Source organism: Montipora foliosa, chromosome 5, assembly GCF_036669935.1.
Source record: "Montipora foliosa isolate CH-2021 chromosome 5, ASM3666993v2, whole genome shotgun sequence".
NCBI classification, from domain to species: Eukaryota; Metazoa; Cnidaria; class Anthozoa; order Scleractinia; family Acroporidae; genus Montipora; species Montipora foliosa.
The window spans coordinates 26,464,657-26,487,156 of record NC_090873.1 but is presented as its reverse complement, the minus strand read 5'-3'; the positions used below and the strand labels follow the sequence as shown (position 1 = coordinate 26,487,156).

Genomic DNA, 22,500 nt, shown 5'->3' with positions numbered 1-22,500 from the left:
GGACTCCGATCATGTGTTGTTTATAAATTTCGTGTGCAGGCTGTGCAGCTTGCTATGTCGGTGAAACCACCCGAAACAACCGAACAAAAGCGACAAAACCGGGACATCCAAAAGAACGAATGATTTATACACCTGATGCGATTTTTCCCAGGACCCATCCATAAAAACAAGTGATCTATACATCTGATGGGATTTTTCCCTGGATCCATCCAAACGAACGGATGATTTATACACCTGGGCCCGGTTGTTCAAAAGCCGATTACCGCTAATCTCAGATTAAAAGTTAACCCATGAGTTTATTTCTGTACTCCCAAATGTTGTTCAACGCTGATATTCGGCAAAACCTTACAATAGAAGAAGGCAATTTTAAAAACAAAATTAAGTAAAAGAAACTATCACCAAAAAGTTAAAAATATGAAATAAAAGTTTACCCTAATCCTGGATTAAGTTAAATCGGCTTTCCAACAACCGGGCCCAGATGGATTTTTTCCTGCAATCATTCAGTTCGAAGAACGAATGATTATACCCCTGCAGTACACCCTGTATCAATGGCAACACAATCTCACCTGGGCTTCCATATCTGCCTTTCCTTTGGCTTCCTAATCCCTGGCTTCCTAATCCCATTTTCGTAGTAGTATTTTTAGTGCATTGTCCATTTCCCTGTCATGCTGGTTCGCAGATCGACTCCTTCGCATTTCTCGTGCCCAGGTGCCTGTGTGCATTCTTTGAATTCGTAAGCACAGCTGACGTTTGCTGGAGTCTTTGCAAATGTTTGGAGAGAAGGGAAATTTGTGCCAGCTTTTTCTTCCATGTAAGTAACCAAGTATCCATCTTCTTTATTTTAAACTATAATTTTGCTTCAGTAATCCTATTATACACCCTGTAAGTGTGTTCTTGGTTAGTGTTATCAGTCCCAGTTTTGCTTGATTGGCTTTGCAGTTTTGGTCGCGTTAGTCTGTCCATGGTTTTGGTGTTGTTTTCTCCCGGTTTTTCGCTTGCTCTTTTCTTTTTCTTTTTCCTTTCTTGAGTCGGCACAAGGGGGTCGGGTAGAGGTCCGGCTCTGGACTAGAAACCCCCTCGCTCGGTTGCGCTCTACCCCTGAAGATCCGCAGCCATTTACGAGCCAACTGGTGTCGCAGTCAGTTTTTCTTTACCTTCGGGTTGGTTAGATTTGCCTCATTTAATACACCTGCGTTTCATTTAGCATGGGATTTCTTTGGGTTTTTTAGCTGCCCTTTTCCTGTGTTTTTAAGAACGAAGGTTTTATGTAGGGTTTTTTTCTCTAATTATTATTTCTTAGTTTTTAAGAACGAATAAATTTCATGTTCAAATATTTGTTTATCCCTCTTACTTGATTTAGTTTTGTTGTACATGTACTATCTAGCTGTTTTCTAAAAATAAAGTTCTTCTTTTTCACACAGAGTTTTGTTCTGTTTTGCTAACTCCGTTGTCAGGTTGAGACTTTGCTTTGTGAATTTCTCTTCCTCATTTTACAGACTAACTTTGGCTACAATTTTCCTCAACTCACCATCCACACACACAATAGTTTCCCCCCACTTACCCACTTTACTAGCGATTATTATTTCAGTTAGTGGGAGGAACCCCTTCCTGTAGGGGGATTCTTGCTTCAGCACCATAATCATGCCACAAAAGTTGCTAGTCTACGCTGTTTTGGTTTTTTCCTTAAACAGCTATAACTATATGAGTTATCTTAGTAAATTGAAATCACCTGATTCTTCCTTTTTTTTCAAACCCATTACACCAGAAGAAGTCAAACAAGAAATTTTATCCTACCAAAATAATAAATCCTGTGGCTTATACTCCTGCCCTACAAAACTTCTTAAATGTTCTTGTAATATCATATCTCCAGCTCTTTCTCATATTTTTAATTTATCTGTTATGCTTCTACTTTTCTCCGGATAGTTTTAAACTGCGCAAAAATATCTCTGTATTAATAAGCATCACCGATAGGAAACCCGAGTATCTCGAGATGCGCAGAACTTGTGCGCGATAACAATAGCAGACAACGCCCTTAAGCAGTTGCAAAAAAAGGTCGAAAAATTCCATGTTTTGCAAGGGATTCCAATCCCAACCGTGAATATTATGCGCTGCACTTCTTCTACCAAGCGAGTTACACTGTACCAAGCCCGCAGGGAGCTGGTCAAAAGTTTATCCATTCTCTGGGGAACACTGAAACAAAGTGGCTTCTCATTGGTTTTAGTAAACAACAATGAAAAGCGTCTATAATTAATGCGTTCATGTTAGCAAGAGGAGTGAGCAGGCGCCATAAGGTTCAAATAGCCAATTTTTGGCTACGGCGCATGTTCTCTTACATAGTGTTTCTCGGGTAATGTGCAGACAAAAGAACCGAGGCTCTGGTAACGAGAATGTCGTCAACGGCTACAACATTATACCATTACCACGACTGCGCGTATTTTTGGCTGTTGCCAGAGTCTTCACTGGCGAAAAATGTCTGATTGGTCGAGGCCTTGTCATGTGACTTCAATACCTCAAATCAAACATGGCTGCCATTCGGTGTTTTGTTATATCAATTTTATTAGATCTCCGTCGACGAAAAAGACCCTTTTTCAGCCAGTAAAACGAACGAATGTTGACTGCATAGTGCGTTTCTATGCCAGCGAGATTCTCTTTTAAGCCAACAGGGCTACGAGGGAAATTTCTTTAAAAATTTCAAGGTCAACGCGAGTCTCGGTTCAGAGCTAGTGTTCGAGTGTAAACGTTTTTGGAGCTTAAACGCATAGATATGGGCATCTTTTTTCAATTTTTCATGCGAGGTGAAAAAAATTTCTTTTAAATTTCCAAAATTTTCAAGGTCAAAAAAAGCATTATACGAGGGGTCTCGAAATCCTAGGAAAAGTAGGCAAGCAAGAATTTACGAGCAAATTTCTTTCTAAATAGTTACACACTGTTTCCGCGGGGTCCCGCATCTAACAGAAAATGTTAAGATTTTAGCATTTTTTTTTTCAAAATTAAGTTGTTAAAATTGCCATTCAAGTGGTCCATAGAGGAAAATGTATTAAGACCGAGGGGAAAATTAAGAAATGTATTTCAGTCGTTCAAAAATAAATTTTAAAGTGAATTTAGCAGTAATAATAACCATGTCATAGCACCTCATATTGGGTACACTAGAAGGAAACCTTTTAGTTGCAATATATTTTGTTATAGTTGTTAGAAGCAAAATGCCAATGTTTGCTTCCTCCAAAATTATAGAAATAAACATAGATTAGGTTAACTCTGAATAGCCAAAACAACAATATTTGATTCAGAAGTCCAGCTTTACTAGCAGGGAGAATTTTACTGTAACAAAATATTACTACAGCTAATAATACGCTTTCACCACATTGTAGTGGGTTAATGTGACAACAAAAATACTAATCAGGAATTGATTTTATCTTCCAGCAATAAAACAGCAGGAGGATATAAAATTAGGTATTTTCAAAGTTTAGAAACTTGTTGAAGGTGATTCAGTGCCACCCTCCAAAACTTTTCACAAATTTCACGCTGGCCTACTAAGTACTTCCAGTACAACAAATTATCTAACCTCTCTTTGCGGACTCTGGTTGCAACACAGCTGCTTCAATAATTTTAATCCCCTTGCATTAGATTTAACTTTTAGAAAAACCATAACTTCATATTTCCGTAATAATCGTTCAAAGACATTGAGCAAAAGCATACAAAGCTACATTTGAAAGGGACATAATCCCATGTTGCAGTTTTCTGGATATAAGACTTCACAGAAATAACTCCTGTTACCTTTCCATATGTAAAGAGGTCCCATGATTTATGAGTCAATTAGTCAATGAGTCATGAGTCAATCACTGAGACTCACAGTCAATATAGCAATAATTTATTGATCAAGCCTAAGCCCTCGTTTCAGTGATTAGGCCTAAGCACTCTCTGAAAATTTTAGCTTTCATTTTATGGGTTAGGGTAACTGCACTAACTCATTGACTCATGAAATTTTATTTCAACATTAGATGCAAAAATGAATTTTCGCACCTGTTCGAAAACATTGCTGTAAATTTCTGCCATTTATAGGCTTCGAAAGTTGCGAAAATCCAAGCATCTTTTGTTCACGACCGAGTCAGAAGGGGAGTGGGTCTATTCCTGATGTGACGTCACAAACTGATTTACATTGCATTAACTCTTTGTAAACATGCATGCAAAGTAGATTGTGACGTCACATCAGTGAATGGAATAGACCCACTCCCCTCAACTCGGTGTGAACAACAAAAGATGCTTGGATTTTCGCAACTTTCGAAAAAAATGGCATATGATCATTTCAACATTAGATCATTTTTGGAGAAAAAAACTGTGTGAATTTGTACTGGATGAATCATATTTAAAAAATATTTCAACAATAGATGTTTTTTAGCAATTGCTGTAATAATAGTAGTAAGCATTCCTACCATTTCAAAGGATGAATAAATTAAAGTTTGAATGCAGTAAGTGTAAGAAGTAAAAAAAAAAGTGGTCCAATTTATTTAAGCTGTAATCAATTTCCATCCTTGCTTTAGTCCCTGGATAGGGTAAAACAATGGTGGTGAAGTGAAAAAACTACCCCAAGGGGGTACTGCTTATGATACTGAGACCAAAAACAGCTGGCAGAGTTGCTGCAGTACATTTAAGGCTATAAATCTGAAAAATGAATTGGAACTGTAGAAAAATTTGGTAAGCGAGCAAGTAGCTTTTACTTATGAATTATAAAATGCCAGTCATTTGTCAATTTAGAACTGGTTCCCCTAAGGGGTCAGATTTCTTTAGCCTACACATCCAGAAAACAAGATTCTGTTACCTTTAAGGGTTGTTTAAAAAAAAAAAAAAAAAACCCCTCCTGAGCAAACTGCATCCTCATGTTTGGATTCTCATTGATTTAATGACTTAAACGATATTATGCAAATTTTTCTACAATAATACTCAAATACCATAAAAGTATTTTTAACCTAACTTTTTTTGCAAAGTTTACTCCTTGAGCCACCAGCTTCAACTTTGATACTTTGTTCTAAAAGCCAAAGCCGTTGTATAGCAATGGTGGAGGTGATGATTAGTCACACTTTGTTTTGTTCAAATGAAGAAAAAAGTCAAAGTAATGATCGCACTTTAACCCTTTCACCCCCTAACCGGCCATACTGGTATATTTTACTCTGTCTAAAGCCAGAGTATTTTGCTCTGTCTAACACCAGACGATTTTACTCGTCAATGGGGAACCCCCATGGAGTCAACAGTCTTACAGTACTTCTCAACATAAAGAAAATGAATTCTGTGGACTTGAACATTCCCAAAAAGAAATGCCGTATATATATTCCAAATATGGTTGCGTAAACTCTTCAAGATTTACCTGCTTCAAAATAACACAACAGCGGTGATAAACATTGTATTCCACGCATTTTTATAAAACTTGACGTTTCGTAATGCTAGTCAACACACATTTTCAAAAGTGGAAACCGTTACAATTTTAAAAACTATATATATATCGTAAACAATAGGGGTCTGGAACCTAGACTGACAAAAATGATCTGCAGCAGTAGCGTGTCTACAATAATGAAAAGTAATAGCTAAAACAGCAAATATCTTCTCACTACTAATATTTACATTAAGGGAAGGCTTTAGCTCTTGAATGAACAAAGTCTCTTTAACTTTACAGTGAAAGTCAGTTTTTCCGGACGCTAAATGTCAAAGTGGTCCCATTTATATCGTGGCCAGTGGTTTTCACATGATCAGCAATGGCTGATGAATGGTCACTTTTAGATAGGGCCTTGAAATGTTCTGTTTTTCTGTCGTGGAGTCTTCGTTTTGTTTTGCCAATGTAGAATTCATCGCAGTTCCAGCAGACAGCTTTATAGACGACCTTGGACCTCTGAGATCGATTCAAGCGATCTTTGTATGGAAAAAAGGAGTTGATGCGGCGTGTTTACGATATATATATAGTTTTTAAAAATTGTAACGGTCACTTTTGAAAATGTGTGTTGACTAGCATACGAAACGTCAAGTTTTATAAAAATGCGTTGGAATACAATGTTTATCACCGCTGTTTGTGTTATTTTCCTAATGAAGCTACGATGGCCTAAGAACAAGAGTTTATATGACTTACACTGTACCAAGCCCGCAGGGAGCTGGTCAAAATTGCCAGTTCAAGTTTATCCATTCTCGTACCCAGAGCCCGCTTTTCTTTTAGTGAGCACCAAGAACACGTACTCTGGCCACAGCCAAAGCAGGAAGTCCGCGGCTCACGCACTTCCGGTCGTCATAGGCAATCTCGACCCCAGGGCTCTCCTCTTTTGCACGTGACCGAGGGAGAGAAGAGCTATGGGGAACACTGAAACAAAGTGGCTTCTCATTGGTTTTAGTGAACAACAATGAAAAGCGTCTATAATTGGTGCGTTCATGTTAGCAAGAGGAGTGAGCAGGCGCCATAAGGTTCAAATAGCCAATTTTTGGCTACGGCGCATGTTCTCTTAAATAGTGTTTCTTGGGTAATGCGCAGACAAAAGAACCGAGGCTCTGGTAACGAGAATAGAGAGCTTTAGATTCTAGTACGAGAACGACTACGAGTACGAGATTTTCTCATAAGACAACAGTGAGCGCGCGCAAACCAGCGTCATTTTGGCGGGAAAACGTGATGCCGTCGTCATTTTAGTACGAGATTTTGCAAAAATGTCGTCGAATCAAAACAAGTCAACAACACGGTAGCAGTTTGGCATTTTTTGATTAGCAATAAGAATAACTGAGCAACCTATATTGCTAACAAAGAGTAAGATTAAACGCACGGGTTATAAATTTCCTTAGTATTTTCGCTAAAAACGGGCAGTCAAAACTCGTACTCGTTCTCGTCCTCGTCGTAGAATCTAAAGCTCTCTATTGTCGTCAACGGCTACAACATTCTACCATTACCACGACTGCGCGTATTTTTGGCTGTGGCCAGAGTCAGTGATCTTGGCGCTGACCAAAAGAAAAGTGGACTCTAGGGACGAGAATGAAGTTTATCCCGTAGGAAGGAGATCGGAAAGGGTTGTTTTTTGCAATAGACGAAGATTCATGTATTTGAATACGACTTTACTAGCACGAACCTCGGAAGATGCGTAATCCATGCAACAATCAAGCAAGTGGGAAACCAATCTCGTCCCCAGGTTCCGCTTTTCTTTTGGTTAGCACCAAGAACACGGACTCTGCATGGCCATTTCCAATTTCTACGCAGTCGTAGTTAAGGTCCATTTTTGTAAACGTTGACAACCGCTGTTCTTTCAAATTTCGATTTCGAAGACAAGCCAGGAGTCCGTGATTTGCGGACTTCACCTGCTTTGAATTTGTCCTTAGTCTGTGTTCTTGGTTCTGACCAAAAGAAAAGCAGACTCTGGGGACGAGATGGGCGGGAAACTCGTTGTCAACAAAACTTGTATTTTAAACCTATGCTATTTTTTTTATACGTTTGCAACCAGATACAACGGCTTTTACATTGAATTTAATTATTTTTGGTGAATATAGCGAGATTTTTACTCTAAAAAAAAACTTGCTCTTGGATCAGTACCTTTGTTTACATTAAAAAGTCAAACTTTCCTAAAGTTACAATCTACGAGAACAAGATACTATTACCAGATCTCGCACGTTCAAAATTTGTACTGGTACTCCTTCCCGTCTAGAATCCAAAGCTGTCCGTTATACGAAGCTACACAAACAAATCAAGTCAAATTCACAATTCAGGTTTTTTCAGTTTTCGGTAACTAGATAAGATAGTCTCTATGCTAATGTTAAGCCAGTATTGCCTTGCTCACGTCAATCAAATTGTGTTTCATTTTCTACAGGCATCCAGAAAAAATAACCACAAATGGTATCGGTGAAAGTCTGCGCGCTGAAGGCCTTTATCTTTCTCCTATTTACGGTAATTGTCACCATGATCTTAATTACGCCTCAATCATCAACTCAGCCGAGAACAAATGCAATGACTTCACCAGAAAATAACCATGAATTACAACGATTACAACCAAGTGAGCAACCTGACCGAGTGGATTCTGTGTACATTCTTCTGCCAAAATTACCGAAAAACACAACTCTTCTAATTATCATCAATACAATTCCGCGCGAAGTGAAAAGGAGAGAAATCTTAAGGCAAACGTGGGCAAAACAATCATATTGGACATTTCCGACTAACGTTAACAGATCGAATTCTCGATCCCATTCGGGTAACGTTATTACTATTTCATATTTTTTCATGATGGCATTTGACGGAAATTCTACTATTGACGAGGGCGTCAAAAGGGAATCAACAGTTCACAGAGACATCCTGCGCGTGAATTTAACAGAAACTTATCGTGGTTTGACAAATAAAGTATTGCTTTCTTATGAGTGGGTAACAAAGTTGGACCTTAAACCACTCTTCATAGCGAAAGCAGATCATGATGTCTACGTTAAGTCAGCAGAGCTAGCCTCGTGGTTGGAGAAGTATTTTAGATCCCCGTCTAAAATCTATGCTGGGTTTGTGAAAAGAAATGCAGCAGTTAGGCGTGAAGTCGGAAATCCGTGGTATGTCAGTAAGGAAGACTACGACAAAGTCTTTTATCCCACCTATTGTCGAGGACCGTTTTACGTTTTGTCCCGGGACCTGTTCTTAGATGTGGTAAATGCATCTAAAGTAAACAAACCATTTCCTGTAGAGGATGCCTACATAGCTCTTTTGGTTGAAAAGTTGGGGGTAAAGCCTCTTAATACGGGTCGCGATTTATTCAATGACAATCGACAGCTTGAAGATCACCTACGAAAAATCCCAGAAGACAAAGTGACAATTCCCTCGGGTGCTGTTTTGGGAGACTCATTGAGTTCCGCGTCCATAAACCTGATACATCGTGTTTACATGAAATCAAAGATAATCAAGCCTACTTAGGGGCTCATTCCTCGTTCAAACTCGACGATTAAATTAGACATGTTAATTTGAAGTGCCTACGAGGCGAAATTGTTTTGTTGCTTATTTATTTTTTAAGTGGTGCTATGATAAAAAAAATCCCTTCCGTTTTTCTCCAGATTTTGATAGTGTGTTTGCGCAACTCCTGAATGGCAAAATTTTGAGCTTTGAATTTTATCCAAAGGATGTTTACATCGGTCCGCCATTACTCACGTTGAAAACTGACAGATTGGACCGCAGAGGGTTGGATCTAGGAAAAAGGGACTTCAGTTACTCATACGTTTAAGATTTCAGCGTGTAAAGTTACTTTATTATAGGTAAAGGTAAAGGTACAACGTTATTTAACGTGGAAGTTCCTTTACTCTCTAGAGAGTATTCTCCTAGGAAGCCGACGGTGCGCTCATTTTATCCCCCTCTCAGTTCCATCAGTGTTTCGTTTTAAGGGTATTTAGTATAAATACACAGGTGATTATACAAAATCGCGCGCTCTCATTGGCTCGCTATCTCGGATTACCAGCCGATAATCACCTCGACGGACAAAATGGCTGCCAGTAGTCGTTTTGCCACTGTAAGTGAAGATGATTTCGTGTTGAATTTTTTTTTTCTCTTTTTTGAAATAATCACCTATTTATACTACTGAACAATTATTCGCCGAAGGCGAAGTGATTATCGGTGAATATTCACCGAGACGAAGCTACTTAGGCTACACTGAAAGGAAAGAAGTCGAAACAAGAATGTGAGATCCGGGGATCGAACTCAGGACCTTCTGCACCAAGGCCGCGCACTAACCAACTGTGCCACCCTTGCTCCTCTCCTTTTGTAAATATACAACCAGTTTAGTTAACATAGTTGAGACACTCTTAGGAAAAGACGCTTTTCGATACTTAAGCATTTGTTCTATTTTATTTGCATCTAGTCTTAATTCTCTGATACCCCGGGCCCCCCAATTCAATGCTGTGTAGGCCCTGTGGTCTGTGCAGTCGAAGAAATAGAAAAATCAAAATTGTTTTGGGGGAAAGGGGGGGGGGGATTTATCCAAGACGCAGAAAATCGAATTTTACTGCCAAGTGTCTCAACACTTTTGTCGCTCATTGTCTGAAACAGTAAACTTGTTTCTTTTACAATGACCGGCGTAGTACTTAATTGAAATTCCTGCCATCGCTTTATTCCGGAATTTGGGTTCTTCTCATGGGAAAATTATGGCAAGCTTACTCATCAGTACAAAAATTTAAGGAAATTATCATCTTTTTTGCAGGTGAGATCTCGCGTGACATTCGTACGTGACATCGCCAATTTAGGGTGTTGTCATCTCCACCTTATTTCTCTCCGAAAAAGGAATGAAATAATAAAGTAATTGTTGAAATACAAACTACCGGTGGTACTCCCAAAGCAGACACTCTTAGGAAAAGACGCTTTTCGATACTTAAGCATTTGTTCTATTTTATTTGCATCTAGTCTTAATTCTCTGATACCCCCGGCCCCCCAATTCAATGTTGTGTAGGCCCTGTGGTCTGTGCAGTCGAAGAAATAGAAAAATCAACATTGTTTTGGGGGAAAGGGGGGGGGGGGAAATATGTATCGAAGACGCAGAAAATCGAATTTTACTGCCAAGTGTCTCAACACTTTTGTCGCTCATTGTAGCTATGGACTCACTAATCATTGTTATCACAGGGGACACACACAACGGGTGAATTTAGAAGCAATGCATGAGAATAACAAAAAGTTCCATAATTATTATTGTACTATTCTGTGATAAATATTTACACAAGATGAGGATAAACTATCTGAAATGATGTGCTGTTGTTATTGTGGCTGGAAATGGCAAATTGTAGCAATTTTTACCTGAGCAACACACGTCCTTGAAATGGCTAAATTTTGCCACATTAGCAGCCACAATAACGACACAGCAGAACATTTCGGATGAAGGTTAGTTAAATTATTCTCATCTTATATGCAAATATTTATCCCAGAATTGTACAATAATATGGAACTTTTTGCTATTCTCATACATTGCTTCTAAATTCAAAAATACCAAGGGTCAAACACATTATGTGGGCATCCTGTGATTGTAAGTATTTGTAAAAAGTAGACTCGAGCCCCTGTAATTCTTAGATGCAGAAACCTTACGCTTAAGTTGAAACATGTTTATTTATCATGATCATTTTTGCAGTTTGGCAAAAAGAAACAGCTTGAGGTAGTAATTAAGATCTATTTGTTATCATGGTGCAGAGCAGTCAACAAATTTAGCCATATATCTTTCTAGGTCAACTGAAAAATTAAAAAAAAAATTCCCTTGACTCGCCAAATATGACAGTCACATCTTGAGCTGGATGGATAACAAGATCAGTAAAATTTCTGCAGGACATATAGGTCTAGCAATTAAACTGGTTAAAATGAATGAACTTTCTCCATGCCATAATTATTTTAATAAAATTTTAAATGTTACCATGACTGAACAACTGTTGAGCATCTTCCTCCCACTGACACGGATGTGCACCCATTCACATTAAAGGAGAATTGAAACTTTTATAGACAACTGAATAAAGGGCCACAAAGGAAACAAAGTTCTCAGTGCAAACCATGAATGCCCTAACTAAAACTGAAGGAAGAGTCTCAGGCCCGGGGTCGTAAGAATGAACAAACAAAGAATGCCCATCGTCACAAGCCTAACTCAACCTGATGGAAGAGAAAGAGTTGTAAGAATGAACAAACAAAGAATGCCCATCGTCACAAGCCTGACTCAACCTGACGGAAGAGAGAGGGTGGTAAGAATGAACAAACTTGTAAAGACATGCCCATCTTCACAAGCCTAACTCAGTTTGGCTTTGTACAGAGACAAAGTATGACTAAAGATAATTTGTGATTGTTGAAAAGGAAAAGTAAACAATCTACCAATTAAGTAAAAAAGAATTAGTGCTGTTGGTCACAATAATAATAATTGTTTTATCAATGAATGTGTTGATGACAGCAGTTATTGCTGACACAATCATACATTGTATGAACAATAGTACCTATGTCTTAATTAAGCACCCAACGCAATACAAAACAGCTGATCATCAGAAGCATTCTCACAATTAAAACCACAGCCTGACCAGAACCAACAAAGTTTTCTTAGTCAGTGAAAAAAAAAACAATAGTAAAAGCCTGCATATACGAACATATATATTTTCTTTTGTCTGGCAACATAGGGATACTTGGAAATTCAGGATTAAAGTGGGTTATTGACAAGGTCCTAATTTCTATATAGGAGATATAGGTATTGATTACCAGAAAAATAAATATTTGCAATCTCAAAGTCAAACTCCTCAGTTAAAGTGCTTATTGCAATTTAACTGTTACTCACATATAGAACCTGCTTGATTTTAGTTTGCTAAACAGGGTTTTGTATAATTATGCCAAATATCTGCCAACAGGTTCTTACAAAAGGGTCTCTTTAAATTTGTATACTAGTCTTTCAAACGTGTCTGGACAACCAAAGGAAATTTGTCATAGGCAAACCTTTAAGTGATTACATTCAAAAGAAATATATCATTTTGCCAATTTAATGTAGGAGGTTGTTTCACGGTGTCTTTGCTCAAAATGTTTAAAAAATGCAGAAACTGCTCCCTAAAGTTATGGAATAGTTGTTAAAAGCTTAAACTTCATGAAAGAAAGCATTTTTCCATTTTGGTACAACTTGCAACGAAATTTGTCAAACTTTAATTATAAAAATTTCTTAGCCAAGCTTGAATGTTTGACTTATAATGTTCAGCCTAACAAATTTCAAAAAATCATATTTTAATCCATTTGCATCCACGCCGCCTTTTGCCATCCTCGCATGCAAACGGTTCTTATCATTTGACAATGTCTATTTTTTCAAAATAAAGTATTAACTTTCGGGTTTCCTTATTTTGGGCTGAGAATTTTAGCGTATGGAACCCATGCTAAAAGCATGGCACAACTCTTATTATCTGTATTATTTTTTTAGGGCTATTAAAAGAGATTTCTTAAAACAAAAAATAGTAAGAACGAACGATAAAATCCAACGTTTCGGAGTTGTCGTGACTACATCCATTATCAAGGAAAAATGTTTGATCATGCAAATTACAGCATTCAAAGCGATATGGCGCGAAAATTGACATAACAAGGTGCGAAGATTATAAAAATGCTATTGCACGAATAGAGTCTGATTGCACGTTGAGATCTGGCTTTAAAGTTCTTATGAAAAGCATTTCGTACAATAAACAGTCAAATTTGATCCTGCATTTCTTATTAAGAAAGTGCTTAATAAGCACTTCAAAATGTCTCAGCAGGTCCTGAGGGATTGTCCCGTGCACGTTCTTGTAATTTTTTATTGCATGTTTGTTATCTGCTTTCTGGCTACAAAGACTGGTTTGTACACAAAAACAGAGACTGCGCAGGAGTTGTCGAGAGTAATAAATCATCTTTCTAACGAAAATAATAAAACTACAACTTGTCTTGGTTACAATTTTGACCCATTGCATTTGAGTTGTGACCCATCGTTTTCTGCCTGAAGGGTACACTGTACCCATTAACACAATTTTCAAAATGAATCACTGAATCTGTGAATGAAAATACAAGTTACTGCTGTGAAATTCACTCTGTTCATTTCAATTCAGTGTAGAAGAACATCCCGAGAATCTCAGCATACAGATAAAATAGTCTAGATAAAAGCAGCGAAGAAACTAATTTTAAGAAAAACACGACACTCCTGAGTTTTACAGACATGTTTCGGCAGTTACCTCTGCCATCTTCAGTGTGAACTGAACAATAAATTACAGTGAAATATAAATACTAGAGAAATTACAATAATAATAATGACAGTAATTAAGACTACGACAATAGTAATTCAAAATTAAACAGAAAGTTTCAAATTACCGTGTTTGACCTGTGCGTTAAGTGTTGGTTTGTCCCAAAATATGTGCAACGCCTCTTTGATTTTGGGTGCAAACCGCGAAGATGCCTGATCAATGATGGCAAAATTGTCACGGGAGCATGCAGAGCGACACGCTAAGGAGCTCTCCAGATGCTTGAAAATGTGTGAGGCCCTGTCCGTTTCCAAATGTTCCCTTACACGTGTGTTGAAATGTCGGGTGGTTTCACCGACATAGCAAGCGAACACATTTCTATTGTAATAATGCAAACATCGTGTTAGCGTTTTCCTCTTTCAAAGTAGGTAGCCTCTTTAGTTTGAAAGACCCTGTCCCCAATGGACTCCGATCATGTGTTGTTTATAAATTTTCGTGTGCAGGCTGTGCAGCTTGCTATGTCGGTGAAACCACCCGAAACGACCGAACAAAAGCGACAAAACCGGGACATCCAAAAGAACGAATGATTTATACACCTGATGCGATTTTTCCCAGGACCCATCCATAAAAACAAGTGATCTATACATCTGATGGGATTTTTCCCTGGATCCATCCAAACGAACGGATGATTTATACACCTGGGCCCGGTTGTTCAAAAGCCGATTAACGCTAATCCCAGATTAAAAGTTGACCAATGAGTTTATTTCTGTGCTCCCAAATGTTGTTCAACGCTGATATTCGGCAAAACGTTACAATAGAAGAAGTCAATTTTGAAAAACAAAATTAAGCAAAAGAAACTATCACCAAAAAGTTAAAAATATGAAATAAAAGTTTACCCTAATCCTGGATTAAGTTAAAATCGGCTTTCCAACAACCGGGCCCAGATGGGATTTTTTCCTGCAACCATTCAGTTCGAAGAACGAATGATTATACCCCTGCAGTACACCCTGTATCAATAGCAACACAATCTCACCTGGGCTTCCATGTTTTTCTGGGCCAATCTGCCTTTTCTTTGGCTTCCTAATCCCCATTTCGTAGTAGTATTTTTAGTGCATCGTCCATTTTCCCTGTCATGCTGGTTCGCAGATCGACTCCTTCGCATTTCTCGTGCCCAGGCCCTGTGTGCATTCTTTTGTCGTAAGCACAGCTGACGTTTGCTGGAGTCTTTGCAAATAATTGGAGAGAAGGGAAATTTGTGCCAGCTTTTTCTTCCATGTAAGTAACCAAGTATCCATTCTTCTTTATTTTAAACTATAATTTTGCTTCAGTTATCCTATTATACACCCGGTAAGGGTGTTCTTGGTTAGTGTTATCAGTCCCAGTTTTGCTTGATTGGCTTTGCAGTTTTGGTCGCGCGTTAGTCTGTCCATGGTTTTGGTGTTGTTTTCTCCCGGTTTTCCGCTCTTTCTTTTCTTTTTCCTTTCTTGAGTCGGCACAAGGGGGTCGGGTAGAGGTCCGGCTCTGGACTAGAAACCCCCTTGCTCGGTTGCGCTCTACCCCTGAAGATCCGCAGCCATTTACGAGCCAACTGGTGTCGCAGTCAGTTTTTCTTTACCTTCGGGTTGGTTAGATTTGCCTCATTTAATACACCTGCGTTTCATTTAGCATGGGATTTCTTTGGGTTTTTTAGCTGCCCTTTCCTGTGTTTTTAAGAACGAAGGTTTTATGTAGGGTTTTTTTCTTAATTATTATTTCTTAGTTTTTAAGAACGAATAAATTTCATGTTCAAATATTTGTTTATCCCTCTTACTTGATTTAGTTTTGTTGTACATGTACTATCTAGCTGTTTCTAAAAATAAAGTTCTTCTTTTCACACAGAGTTTGTTCTGTTTTGCTAACTCCGTTGTCAGGTTGAGACTTTGCTTTGTGAATTTCTCTTCCTCATTTTACAGACTAACTTTGGCTACAATTTTCCCTCAACTCACCATCCACACACACAATAGTTTCCCCCCACTTACCCACTTTACTAGCGATTATTATTTCAGTTAGTGTGGAGGAACCCCTTCCTGTAGGGGGATTCTTGCTTCAGCACCATAATCATGCCACAAAAGTTGCTAGTCTACTGCTGTTTTTGGTTTTTTCCTTAAACAGCTATAACTATATGAGTTATCTTAGTAAATTGAAATCACCTGATTCTTCCTTTTTTTTCAAACCCATTACACCAGAAGAAGTCAAACAAGAAATTTTATCCTTACCAAATAATATATCCTGTGGCTTATACTCCTGCCCTACAAAACTTCTTAAATGTTCTTGTAATATCATATCTCCAGCTCTTTCTCATATTTTTAATTTATCTGTTATGCTTCTACTTTCTCCGGATAGTTTTAAGGAGGCTCTAAAGGGTTTCCAGCTGAGCGCGCGCGCATAAGCCACACACGCAATTCGTAAGCTGCTTGCGTCAGCTCATGATTTAAATGGGTCACCAGAAATAAACAAATGCCGCTAATTTTGCTTACCTTTCTCCAATTCCTATGTACATGGCATATAAATAGACATCTCCTATTCACGAAAACTACGAAAATTCTTCTTAAACGGTTTAATAGTTACTTAAATCCGTTTGTGTAGACCTGTAGCTCCACTCGCGCGCGGACTCGAATGAGCGGGTGACGCATGCGTAAATGCTGATCTTGTAACCCCCTAATTTTTCCTGATTTTGCAACTTTACTCGTTTATATCTCTGCTTCTGGACGGTGAATTTTTTTCATTTTTTGCATGTTAGCTTAGATTAATTTAAACCGTTTGTCTTTCAAATTTAAAAAAATTCTGTAGGTGAAAAAAATAATTAGAGGCACAATTCAAAAAAACTTATTTTTCTGAAAAACTGATTTACAGATTTTGTTGAATTTTAAATATTTTAGAGAGTATTTCTAACATTATCTGGTAACTATGAATGGGAAAATTTCACCGTCCCGTTTCTTCAAAAAGGACCACATATGTTGATTTTAAGGCTCAAAGAAATGCTTAATATCGTTGCCATGGTAACATTATTTTGGAGGAAAACATAATGTGAGAAATCTACGATAGGTACTTAATACCCTGGCCAAATTTCGTCTTGATATGATTGCCCTAACTGTATCTAAGGACAGAATATGTTTATTTGTTTGAAAAAACGAGAAACTATTTCGAGCCTCCTTAAACTGCGCAAAAATATCTCTGTATTAATAAGCATCACCGATAGGAAACCCGAGTATCTCGAGATGCGCAGAACTTGTGCGCAATAACAATAGTAGACAACGCCCTTAAGCAGTTGCAAAAAAAGGTCGAAAAATTCCATGTTTGCAAGGGATTCCAATCCCAACCGTGAATATTATGCGCTGCACTTCTTCTACCAAGCGAGTTACACTGTACCAAGCCCGCAGGGAGCTGGTCAAAAGTTTATCCATTCTCGTCCCCAGAGCCCGCTTTTCTTTTAGTCAGCACCAAGAACACGTCACGTCTGGCCACAGCCAAAGCAGGAAGTGCGCGGCTCACGCACTTCCGGTCGTCAACGGCAATCTCGACCCCAGAGCTCTCCTCTTTTGCACATGACTGAGAAAGAGAAGAGCTCTGGGGAACACTGAAACAAAGTGGCTTCTCATTGGTTTTAGTAAACAACAATGAAAAGCGTCTATAATTAATGTGTTCATTAGCAAGAGGAGTGAGCAGGCGCCATAAGGTTCAAATAGCCAATTTTTGGCTACGGCGCATGTTCTCTTACATAGTGTTTCTCGGGTAATGTGTAGACAAAAGAACCGAGGCTCTGGTAACGAGAATGTCGTCAACGGCTACAACATTATACCATTACCACGACTGCGCGTATTTTTGGCTGTTGCCAGAGTCTTCACTGGCGAAAAATGTCTGATTGGTCGAGGCCTTGTCATGTGACTTCAATACCTCAAATCAAACATGGCTGCCATTCGGTGTTTGTTATATCAATTTTATTAGATCTCCGTCGACGAAAAAGACCCTTTTTCAGGCCAGTAAAACGAACGAATGTTGACTGCATAGTGCGTTTCTATGCCAGCGAGATTCTCTTTTAAGCCAACAGGGCTACGAGGGAAATTTCTTTAAAAGTTTCAAGGTCAACGCGAGTCTCGGTTGCTAATGTTCGAGTGGAAATTCGTTTGTGGAGCTTACCAGCTGATGGATTACCATCTTGATTTCAAGTCATGCGTTTATCTTTTCAAAAGTGGAACAAAAAAGATACCACTAAATTTCCAAATGGTTTCTCTTCCAACTAAATAGTTACACACTGTTTCCGCGGGGTCCCGCATCTAACAGAAAATGTTAAGATTTTAGCATTTTTTTTTCAAAATTAAGTTGTTAAAATTGCCATTCAAATGGTCCATAGAGGAAAATGTATTAAGACCGAGGAGCAAATTAAGAAATGTATTTCAGTCGTTCAAAAATAAATTTTAAAGTGAATTTAGCAGTAATAATAACCATGTCATAGCACCTCATAATGGGTACACTAGAAGGAAACCTTTTAGTTGCAATTATATTTTGTTATAGTTGTTAGAAGCAAAATGCCAATTGTTTGCTTTCCTCCAAATTATAGAAATAAACATAGATTAGGTTAACTCTGAATAGCCAAAACAACAATATTTGATTCAGAAGTCCAGCTTACTAGCAGGGAGAATTTTACTGTAACAAAATATTACTACAGCTAATAATATGCTTTCACCACATTGTAGTGGGTTAGTGTGACAACAAAAATTCTTAATCAGGAATTGATTTTATCTTCCAGCAATAAAACAGCAGGAGGATATAAAATTAGGTATTTTCAAAGTTTAGAAAACTTGTTGAAGGTGATTCAGTGCCACCCTCCAAAACTTTTCACAAATTTCACGCTGGCCTACTAAGTACTTCCAGTACAACAAATTATCTAACCTCTCTTTGCGGACTCTGGTTGCAACACAGCTACTTCAATAATTTTAATCCCCTTGCATTAGATTTAACTTTAAGAAAAACCATAACTTCATATTTCCGTAATAATCGTTCAAAGACATTGAGCAAAAGCATACAAAGCTACATTTGAAAGGGACATAATCCTATGTTGCAGTTTTCTGGATAAGTCTTCACAGAAATAACTCCTGTTACCTTTCCATACGTAAAGAGGTCCCATGATTTATGAGTCAATTAGTCAATGAGTCATGAGTCAATGAGACTCACAGTCAATATAGCAATAATTTATTGATCAAGCCTAAGCCCTCATTTCAGTGATTAGGCCTAAGCACTCTCTAAAATTTTAGCTTTCATTTTATGGGTTAGGGTAACTACACTAACTCATTGACTCATGACTCATTGACTCATACTTAAGACTCATATGTAAAAAATATTTCAACAATAGATGCAATGAATCTTTAGCAATTGCTGTAAATAATAGTAAGCATTTTTACCATTTCAAAAGATGAATAAATTAAAGTTGAATGCAGTAAGTGTAAGAAGTAAAAAAAGTGGTCCAATTTATTTAAGCTGTAATCAATTTCCATCCTTGTTTTGGTCCCTGGATAGGGTTAAACAATGGTGGTGAAGTGAAAAAACTACCCCAAGGGGGTATTGCTTATGATACTGAGACCAAACAGCTGGCAGAGTTGCTGCAGTACATTTAAGGCTATAAATCTGAGAAATGAATGGAACTGTAGAAAAATTTGGTAAGCGAGCAAGTAGCTTTTACTTATGAATTGTAAAATGCCAGTCATTTGTCAATTTAGAACTGGTTCCCCTAAGGGGTCAGATTTCTTTAGCCTACATCCAGAAAACAAGATTCTGTTACCTTTAAGAGTTGTTTAATTAAAAAACAAAAAACCCCTCCACAGCAAACTGCATCCTCATGTTTGGATTCTCATTGATTTAATGGCTTTAATGATATTATGCAAATTTGTTCTACAATAATACTCAAATACCAGAAAAGTATTTTAAACCTAACTCTTTTGCAAAGTTTACTCCTTGAGCTACCAGCTTCAACTTTGATACTTTGTTCTAAAAGCCAAAGCCGTTGTATAGCAATGGTGGAGGTGATGATTAGTCACTTTGTTTTGGTTCAAATGAAGAAAGTCAAAGTAATGATCGCACTTTAACCCTTTCACCCCTAAACCGGCCATACCTGGTATTTTACTCTGTCTAAAGCCAGAGTATTTTGCTCTGTCTAACACCAGACAATTTTACTCGTCAATGGGGAACCCCATGGAGTCAACGGTCTTACAGTACTTCTCAACATAAAGAAAATGAATTCTGTGGACTTGAACATTCCCAAAAAGAAATGCCGTATATTCCAAATATGGTTGCATAAACTCTTCAAGATTTACCTGCTTCAGGAACTTCAAATCAATGAATATTTTGAATATTTTTCCTGAACTCCTGCAAACTTTGTACACTTTTTAATGGTTTGCCCTTTAAAAGTAAAATTCAGAAATAATGCAAATACAACTGAGGCTGTTTTGCATTATCTACAAGACAAGACAACAATATCCTTTATTCAAACACAATCATTATTAAAGCAATAACACATGCTTGTGGGGTCATGTGCTAACTATAATAAAGATACACTACAGGAAATAAAAGCTTAAAACTAACTATGTGACAGACATAGGATATCTACACATAAGGGATAAGAAAAAATCAACTGCTATCCAAAATATCATATTGCAAATACACCAAAAGGTAACGGTTGATTGACAAGTTCCTTGTGCAAAATGGTAGAGCATGTTTGAAGTCCAGCAGGACCAAGATGAGAAGTTATGATAAAAACTCTAAACATATTTTTTACCAAAATTATTTTACTGCCATCAACCCCAATGAGACCTTATGCATGGGACACTGTTTCTAGCTGCAGCTCCAAATCACATAATACATTAATAAATTTTGCCGTGTAAGAAAAGAACAAACATGTGGGGTGTAACCAAAAAAAGTCCAAGGCAATAAAGCTTCCTTTCAGCCTTTTCAGGAACAACTATCCACTGTCAACCATACTTGACTCAAAACAGAATTTCCTTGATCCAACAACACATAACAGTCCCCTAAAACCAAAATTACATCATTAATGCTTCCAGAAAACAATAGCAAAAAAAAGCTCAATCTATAGATACCTATATACATCTGTACCTACACTTTTGTTCTTCCAAACATTATTTTAACTAACATGGATTTTGATTTTGATTTTAAACTCAAATTGATTGCAAATCCATAACTTGGTAACTACTTGAACGCAAGGATCGTTGAGTTGTGACTGCTAAAAAGTATAATAACTTAGACCTTCACCAGAAAAGGGAATATAAATGACCTTAAAAGCAGCTATTTAAAATATTTGATACTAGGGTTACGTTCCCAATGAGACAATCACATTCAAAACCAAATTCATATCTGATCGAATCATTGATCATTCATGTAGAGGTGCCGATCGTAAGGTGTAACGCAGAAAAAAATAACCCTTACGTTGAACAATATTGCCATTTCCCTGCCACCTGGTACAAGCCAATTCACACATGAACGGAAACCTTAGGAATCCTCCTTTCTGCACATTACAGTAACTTTTTGTACCCGGTGGCAACAAACTTTCCACATTAAAAATTGCGCAAAAAACTCACCTGTTTCGCAGCTCTTTTCCCACGAAATAAAATTTTCCAGGAGCAAATTTTCCGAGGATGCTGGTTGGATTGGACTTTTAAACGACTTCCACAACATAGACGTTCTCTAAGAATACATTCCACTTGAAACTGGCGTTAAAACTAGCCTTGATCGCTCTAAAAAGAACGGAAACCAACAAGCTACCGATTCTCAAACGGCGGCCATTATTCTGTTCTTCACGGGAGTGTTTTTTTCACGAGAGCCAATGATAGTCCCGGAAACGCGTCACGTGGCATATCGCGCGACTCATGCGCAGACATTTTTCGCCAGTGAAGCCAGAGTAGTGGACTCTGCGGACGAGAATGAAGTTTATCCCGTAGGAAGGAGGTAAACGAAATGTTTTTTTCTTGCCATAGACGAAGATTCATGTATTTGAATACGACTTTTACTAGCACGAAACCTGCACATTCGTAATCCATGACACCATCAAGCAAGCGGGAAACCAATCTCGTCCCCAGATTCCGCTTTTCTTTTGGTTAGCACCAAGAACACGGACTCTGCATGGCCATTTCCAATTTCTACGCAGTCGTAGTTAAGGTCCATTTTTAGGGAGCTTACGAAACGAGGACGACGACGGCTACGAGGACTTCATTTAAAAATACAAGTTCGCGTTAATCATATCACTACGAAACTATTTCATGTCGTTTCGCGTACAAAATGTGTAGTAACTGTCCAAGAATTAAACTGGTATGAGTGGGCTGGAAGAGTAGAGAGAGAACTGAAAATTCATCGTCCTGTGCTAACGTCCTCCACAGAACCTTGAAATTGGTCATTTCACGTCGTCATTTAAAAGATGACAGCAAAGAAATGTACAAAAATGTAAAACGCACGTGCAGAGCGTGCAGAACCATTGTTTTTGCTCACTAAACCTATTGTTTTGTAGCGTCGTCGATGCAGTCGGCGTCGTCGTTTCGTAAGCTCCCTTTTGTAAACGTTGACAACCGCTGTTCTTTCAAATTTCGATTTCGAAGACAAGCCAGGAGTCCGTGATTTGCGGACTTCCCCTGCTTTGAATTTGTCCTTAGTCTGTGTTCTTGGTTCTGACCAAAAGAAAAGCAGACTCTGGGGACGAGATTGGCGGGAAACTCGTTGTTAACGAAACTTGTGTTTTAAACCTATGCTAGTCTTTTCATACGTTTGCAACCAGGTACAACGGCTTTTACATTGAATTTA

General features: G+C 38.1%; 1 protein-coding gene and 2 long non-coding RNA genes across 9 annotated transcripts in view; 1 reads left to right on the top strand and 2 right to left on the bottom strand.

Moving 5' to 3' along the window:
* Positions 1–14,880, bottom strand: part of LOC138003824 (uncharacterized) — a 32,496-nt gene extending 17,616 nt beyond the window's left edge. The window contains exon 1 of the long non-coding RNA XR_011123677.1: positions 14,696–14,880. This is a non-coding gene — a long non-coding RNA (uncharacterized lncRNA). The remainder of the gene's footprint in view (positions 1–14,695) is intronic.
* The window catches only part of LOC138003822 (beta-1,3-galactosyltransferase 5-like), a 170,785-nt gene that overhangs the window by 103,507 nt on the left and 44,778 nt on the right, over positions 1–22,500 (top strand). For 2 of the 7 annotated variants that reach the window (XR_011123674.1, XR_011123676.1), the window contains one exon: positions 7,821–9,163. The exons of the other annotated variants lie outside the window; for them this stretch is intronic. The gene's annotated coding sequence lies outside the window, so the exon portion shown is untranslated. Of the gene's footprint in view, positions 1–7,820; positions 9,164–22,500 lie in introns of those variants that run through there. 7 annotated transcript variants of the gene reach the window in all.
* LOC138003825 (uncharacterized) overlaps positions 1–22,500 on the bottom strand; it is a 176,124-nt gene that overhangs the window by 146,090 nt on the left and 7,534 nt on the right. The window lies entirely within an intron of this gene.